Raw genomic sequence first — 6,785 nt, forward strand, 5'->3', positions numbered from 1 at the left:
ATATATGTGAAATTAAAGTTGTAATGAGGGTCACAAAGGACAGATCCTGGAGGTCAGAGAAGACAGCCCCAAAATGAAACAGGAAAGAATTGGAGTTAGCTCTGTGAAGAGGGGACCAGTCCAGGTGGGGGCCCCAGTGGTGATGAAAAGCCGTGTGGCAAACTGACCCGGTGTGGCCACAGAAAGAACAAAAGGTGAGTAAAGGTGAGGATGGGAATGTCCGGTGAGCGTCTTGAGGAACCCACTGAAAGTGTTCTAAGCAGGAGGTGGGGCTGACAGGACCGTATTTGAGTTTCAAACAGATCACAGCTGCCCCACTGGGGTGGACAATGTGGGGAGTGGAGGCCGGTAGCAGTAATGCCACACAAGGTTGCTGTAAGGAGTGAGGATAAGACAGAAGAGGCCCCAGCGTGGTGCCCAGCCCCCTCGGTGCGCAGCAGACCCCAGCTGCTCTTCTTATGCTCTTATTATTGGGCGCTCCCAGGGTTTACTGTCTTTGTACACCCATCTCCCTTTCCACCACAGATCGAATCCAGTGCCTCAGACATTATGGTAACTCAATAAACAGTAGTTAATTGGTTCAAGGTTCATGGTTTTGTGTTTTTGTTTGTTCGTTTGTTTTTGTTTTTTAATTTTGCCTCCCCCCATCCAGAGAGCCCTAGTTTCACATAGCAACGGACGGGGAATCTGGGAAGGACAGTTTGAATAATGGTCCTGGACTGCGCCACTCTGCCGCCACCTGGTGGCAACATGACTACAGCGTAGAACAATGGTTCCGGGCGACATTAGTGTCAAAAATAAATGAAAAGATAACACTACTAACAGTACACTTAAAGATGGTAAATTTTACCTTATGTGTCTTTACCACGATAAAAAAAATAATTAAAGTGAGAGAAGCCTGGGTGGCTTAGCCGTTAAGCGTCTGCCTTTGGCTCAGGTCATGATCTCAGGGTCCTGGGATGGAGCCCCGCGTCAGGCTGCCTGCTCCATGGGAGGCCTGCTTCTCCCTCTCCCACTCCCCCTGCTTGTGTTCCTGCTCTCGCTGTGTCCCTCTCTGTCGAATACATAAATCTCAAAAAAAAAAAAAAATGGATGTGGGGTGGGCACCTGGGCTGGATTGAGATCTGCCTTTGCCATTTAGCTGAGAACTTTCCCTGGACTTCTCACCTCCCTCTCTGAGCTTCCGAATTCATGTTTGGGAAGAAATAGAAGCAACTATTCCATGAACTCAGGGATTGTGCTATCATTACAGACATAGCAAATGTAAAAGGGCTGTCCCAGAGCAAGGGTGCCGCCCACAGGATACAAGAGCTCGCTCAGAACACCGGCTGTTCTGGAACCTTCCTGGGGAGTAGCCCATCCCTGACCACATAGACCAGGAGGTGCCCTTCCCTGCACCATAGGCAGCCCAGGTTTTCACCCACAGATTTTAGCATGTTGCTGCTTGGGACATTGCTTATATTTTATTCCCTGACTATACAGTTCCTTTGAGATGACAAGCCACTCGAAAAAGTAGTGACAGGCACTCCCACCCTCCCCCACGCCCTTCAGGATAATAAGGTTTATTCACAGATTAACAGGAATTATATTAATTATATAGTACCTCAAATTGAAGATTGTGGACATTTATATTAGACTATATTGCTTATAACACACATAACCTTGTTTAAAATAAAAGTTTTATTGGGATAATTCACCCTATAAAATGGTACAATTCAGTGGTTTTTACTATTTTCACAATGGTATATATTCACACTGTTGGGCAACCATCACCACTATAAAACTTTAGAACATTTTCATCACCCCAAAAAGAAACCCTATACCCATTAACAGTCACTCCCCATTCTTCCCTCCCCCAACTCCTGGCAACCAGTAATCTATTCTCGGTCTCTATGGATTTGCCTCTCCTGGACATTTTATTTAAGTGGAATCATACACTATGTGGCCTTCTGTTTCTGTGTTCTTTCTTTCTTTTCTTTCTTTCTTTTTCTAAAGATTTTATTTATTTATTTGTCAGAGAGAGAGAGAGAGGGAGAGAGCACAAGCAGGGGGAGCGGCAGGCAGAGGAGAAGCAGCCTCCTCACTGAGTGAGGAGCCCGATGCAGGACTCAATCCCAGGACCTTGGGATCATGACCAGAGCCAAAGGCAGACACTTAACTGACTGAGCCACCCAGGCATCCCTTTCTTTCTTCTTTGAGAGGGAGAGGACACGCGGGAGAATGCGGGGGGCGGGGTCAGAGAAAGAATCCCAAGCAGAGAATCCGAAGAACCCTATGCAGGGCTTGGGCTCAATCTCACAACTCTGAGATCATGACCTGAGCCAAAATCAAGAGTCAGACACTCAACTGATTGAGCCACCCAAGCATCCCGTTCATCCTTTTTATTACAGCCTTCCTAGTGGGCATGAAGTGACAAGATTTGCATCTTCCTAAAGACTGATGAGGTTAAGCATATTTGCATGTGCTTATTGGCTATTTGTGTATCTTCTTTGGGGAAATGTTCATTCAAGTCCTTTGCCCTTCTACATTAGGTTATTTGTCTTTTTGTTGTTGAGTTGTGAGAGTTCTTTATAGTTCCAGATACTAGACCCTTAACAGATATATGATTTGCAAGTATTTTCTCCTATGGATTATCTTTTCACTTTCTTGATAGCACTCTTTGATGCACAAACATTTTTAATATGTGATCTTTTAAAGTGAATGTTTGATTTATTATAAAAGTGACATATTTTATTACATTCATGAGGTAAAAAGAGAAAATCGTTGTCTTGTGGTTGGGTACAATTAGGCTGCCATTCCTAATAAACTCTAAGTAAAACAGAACTGGAAGAAAACAACCAAACCCTGAGTATGCATTCTTAACAAAACCACTAGCTACCACCAAACCACATGAGGCCATGCCAAAGCCACTGCTCTTAGGAACAGCAAAAGGGCAAGATGCCCATTGTGATTCAACTGTGATTTTTTTTTTAAGATTTTATTTTATTAACTGAGAGAGAGTGAAAGTAAAAGAGATCACAGAGGGAGAGGGAGAAGCAGACTCGCTGCTGAGCGGAGAGCCCGATGAGGGGCTCCATCCCAGGACCCTGAGATCACAACCTGAGCTGAAGGCAGATGCTTAACCAACTGAGCCACCCAGGTGCCCTCAACTGTGATTTCAAGGTTTGGATCAATGCACTGAGATAGGAAAATAGAAGTATTAGTATCAATATTTGAAAAGAAGGGGGGAAAGATACCTTTATTTGTCACAATATAATCTAGAAAATCTGAGGCTCTCCTAAAACATTAAAATTAATAAAAGGATTTGGCAAAAATGACTGGCTTCAAGAAATATGTACCAAAAAAATCAATAGCTGGGGCACCTGGGTGGCTCAGTCGGTTGAGTGTCTGACTCTTGGTTTCAGCTCAGGTCATGATCTCAGGGTCATGAGATCGAGCCCCACGTTGGGCTCCATGCTCAGCGGGGAGTCTGCTTGAGATTCTCTCTCTCCCTCTGCCCCTCCCCACCCTCAAATAAATAAAAAAACAAAACAAAACAAAACAACCCAATAGCTTTTCTTTGAACTGGCAATGACCAAATAGAAATCAGTGTGGGAAAAATATCCCATTCACAAGAACAACAAAAAATATTGTGTCACTAATTTGAACAAAAACAGGATCTATATGGAAAAAACTAGAAAGTTGTATTTAAGGACATAAACACAAGGCCTAGAAAAATGAAGAGATATCAAGATCCTTCTTGGAATGCTTTCTACCATTAAAATATCAATTCTTGGGGCACCTGGCTGGGTGGGTCAGTGGAGCATGTGGTTCTTGATCTTGGGGTTTTGAGTCCAAGCCCCACGTTAGGTGTGATTACTTAAAAATATAATCTTTTTATTAAAAAAATCTATCAATTCTTACCAAGTAAATAAAAATTTTAAATACCTCCAATCAGAAAGGCCTGAGATTGGATGGAAAACATAAAATGATTCTAAAGTCTAAAATTGTTTCTTGGGGCGCCTGGGTGGCTCAGTCGTTAAGCGTCTGCCTTCGGCTCAGGTCATGATCCCAGGGTCCTGGGATCGAGCCCCACGTCGGGCTCCCTGCTCCGTGGGAAGCTCCGTGGGAAGCTCCGTGGGAAGCCCCACGTCGGGCTCCCTGCTTCTCCTTTTACCAGTCCTTCTGCTTGTGTTCCCTCTCTCGCTATGTCAAATAAATAAATAAAATCTTTAAAAAAATAAATAAAATTGTTTCTTAAAAAATGTTTTAAAAATAGCAAAATGCTTCAACAGCTTTTAAAAGTAACTATAAAGTTACTTGGAGCAAAGACTGCTAAGTTCTCAGCCATCATTAACTCTCTCCTTTCTTACTAACAAAGTTTATATATTAATGAGGATAGCAGTGTGTCACCCCAATAATATTACAACATTACAATTTATAAACTTGCATTTCCTGGCCTCCCTTGAAGATGTGGCTTTCTGACTAAAATCTAAAAGTTGTTGGGAAGGGTTTACAGAATGACTCCTTCAGAGAGGAATAGATGAAGGTTTGAAAAAAGTCTTGCCCCCTTTTCCTCCTACTTGGAATATGAGTGTGATGGTTGGCACCCCAGAAGCCATCTTGGACTCTGAGCTGAACTTAAGTATGGATGCTAATACGAGGATAGTGCTACAAACAGAAAGATGGAAGGATCTAGTCCTTGATGAACATGAAGCCACCACATCAGCCCTGGGCTGCCTATTCCCTGTCAGATAAATAAACTTCTGTTTTGTCCAAGTCACTGTTATTTTAGTATTTGGCTCTATGTTCCTGATCCAAAACCTCTTTGACACTACTATAATCAAAAAAATTATTATCCTGACACAGAAAAGGCAACGAATAAATCAGTGGAACGTAAAAAAAAAAAAAAAAAATCCAGAAATAGATCCAAGTATTTATGGGGACTTAATACATGAAAAGATCACAGTTCAATTCACTTGGAGAAAAACGGTTCATTCACTAAGTTTACCTGACATACTATCTGTTTGTCTGGAGAAAACAAAGCTAAATCCTTCCTTACATCATAGATAACATTACTTCCAGGTGGAGTAGAGCTCTAAAGGTGAAGTGTAAAACAATTAAATTAATAAAAGAGAAGTTAGAAGAATATTTGCATAAATAAGCTTAGATTGGGGAGACTTTATTAAGCAAAGCGGGAAACCAAAAAGCCACAAAGGAAAAGACAAGACATAAAAATGGTAGGGGCACCTGGCTGGCTCAGTCGGTGGAGCACGTGACTCTTGATCTCAGGGTTGCGAGTTCGAGCCCCACAGTGGGTGTAGAAATTACTTAAAAACAAAATCTTAAAAAAAGATTGTAACACTTTGGTAGAGGAAACTACAAAGTTAAAATACAGATTGGAAAAAGTCTGGGTGCAACACACTTGCTGGACAGTGGTTATCATCTATGACGGGGTCTGCAACCATTTTCTGTAAATGACACATGGTAGATATTTGAGGTTTAAGGGTCATAAGGTCTCTGCCACAACCACTCAAGGCTGTCTTTGTAGCACAAACTCAGCCATAGACCATAAACAAATGAGCACAGCTGCATTCCAATAAAATGTTATGCATACTGAAATTTGGATTTCATATCATTTCCATACATCTCGAAATATTCTTCTTCTTTTGATTTTTTCCAACCATTTAAAAATGTAAAGAATATTCTTAATTTGAAGGCCTTACAGAAACAGGCAGCTGGCCAGTTTGGGCCTAAGGGCCATAGTTTGCGAACTCTGGTCTGTGATATACAAAGAGTTCCTGCTACTTGGTCGTAAAAGTCAAAGGACAAAGGATGTAGACATGCCAGGGGCAGAAGAGGAAACCCAAAAGGTCACTAAGCATTTGTAACAGGATGTGGAATGAGATTTTTCCTGTTACCTATGCACAAGATGCGACAAATAGTCCCACATTCTAGAGAGAGAGTATTGACACCCTCTTGAAAGCTTCCTATAGGGCGCCTGGGTGGCTTAGTCCTTAAGCGTCTGCCTTCGGCTCAGGTCATGATCCCAGGGTCCTGGGATCGAGTCCCGCATTGGGCTCCCTGCTGAGCAGGAAGCCTGCTTCTCCCTCTCTCACTCGCCCTGCTTGTGTTCTCTATGTCTCTCTCTGTGAAATAAATAAATAAAATCTTAAAAAAAAAAAAAAGAAAGCTTCCTATAAAACACCAGAGACAGTCTTTTGATAATCGGCCCCATCACCCACCTCCAAATAGTAACAGGCAACTACTAATTCAGGAAAGGATTGACAGGGAGGAGAGTTGGTGTCAGACCTAGTCTATTTGACACCCAGAGCAGATGATTTAAATCCTCCTCTTCTCTACTACATTATTTTTAGCATTTATTTTTATCATGAAATGAAACTATACCCAACATAGAAGGCCTTACATATTTCAAAATAGTTCCAGACATTTGATAACTTCCTCTTTTGCTTTTTTTCTTTCTTAGGCTCTACTGAGTCATGTCTTTTCACGTAAAGACAGTGCCCTCTTCACACTAATCTAGCACTGCTGTAAAGGTATTTCGTAGATGTAATTATAGTCCCAAATCATTTGGCCTTAAGAGAGGGAAATGATCTGTGTGGACTTGACCTAATAACATGAGACTTTTAAAAACAGAGTTCCTCTGGCTGGTTGAAGAAACCCCTAGAAAGGAATCCATCTTGGCCAACACCTTGATTTCAGCCTCACGGAGCTGGGAACGGAGACATGAAGACATGCTATGCCCTGACATCTGACCTATAGAACCTTGGGCTAATAAGTGGATG

This window comes from Zalophus californianus, chromosome 11 (assembly GCF_009762305.2).
Source record: "Zalophus californianus isolate mZalCal1 chromosome 11, mZalCal1.pri.v2, whole genome shotgun sequence".
Classification (NCBI taxonomy): domain Eukaryota; kingdom Metazoa; phylum Chordata; class Mammalia; order Carnivora; family Otariidae; genus Zalophus; species Zalophus californianus.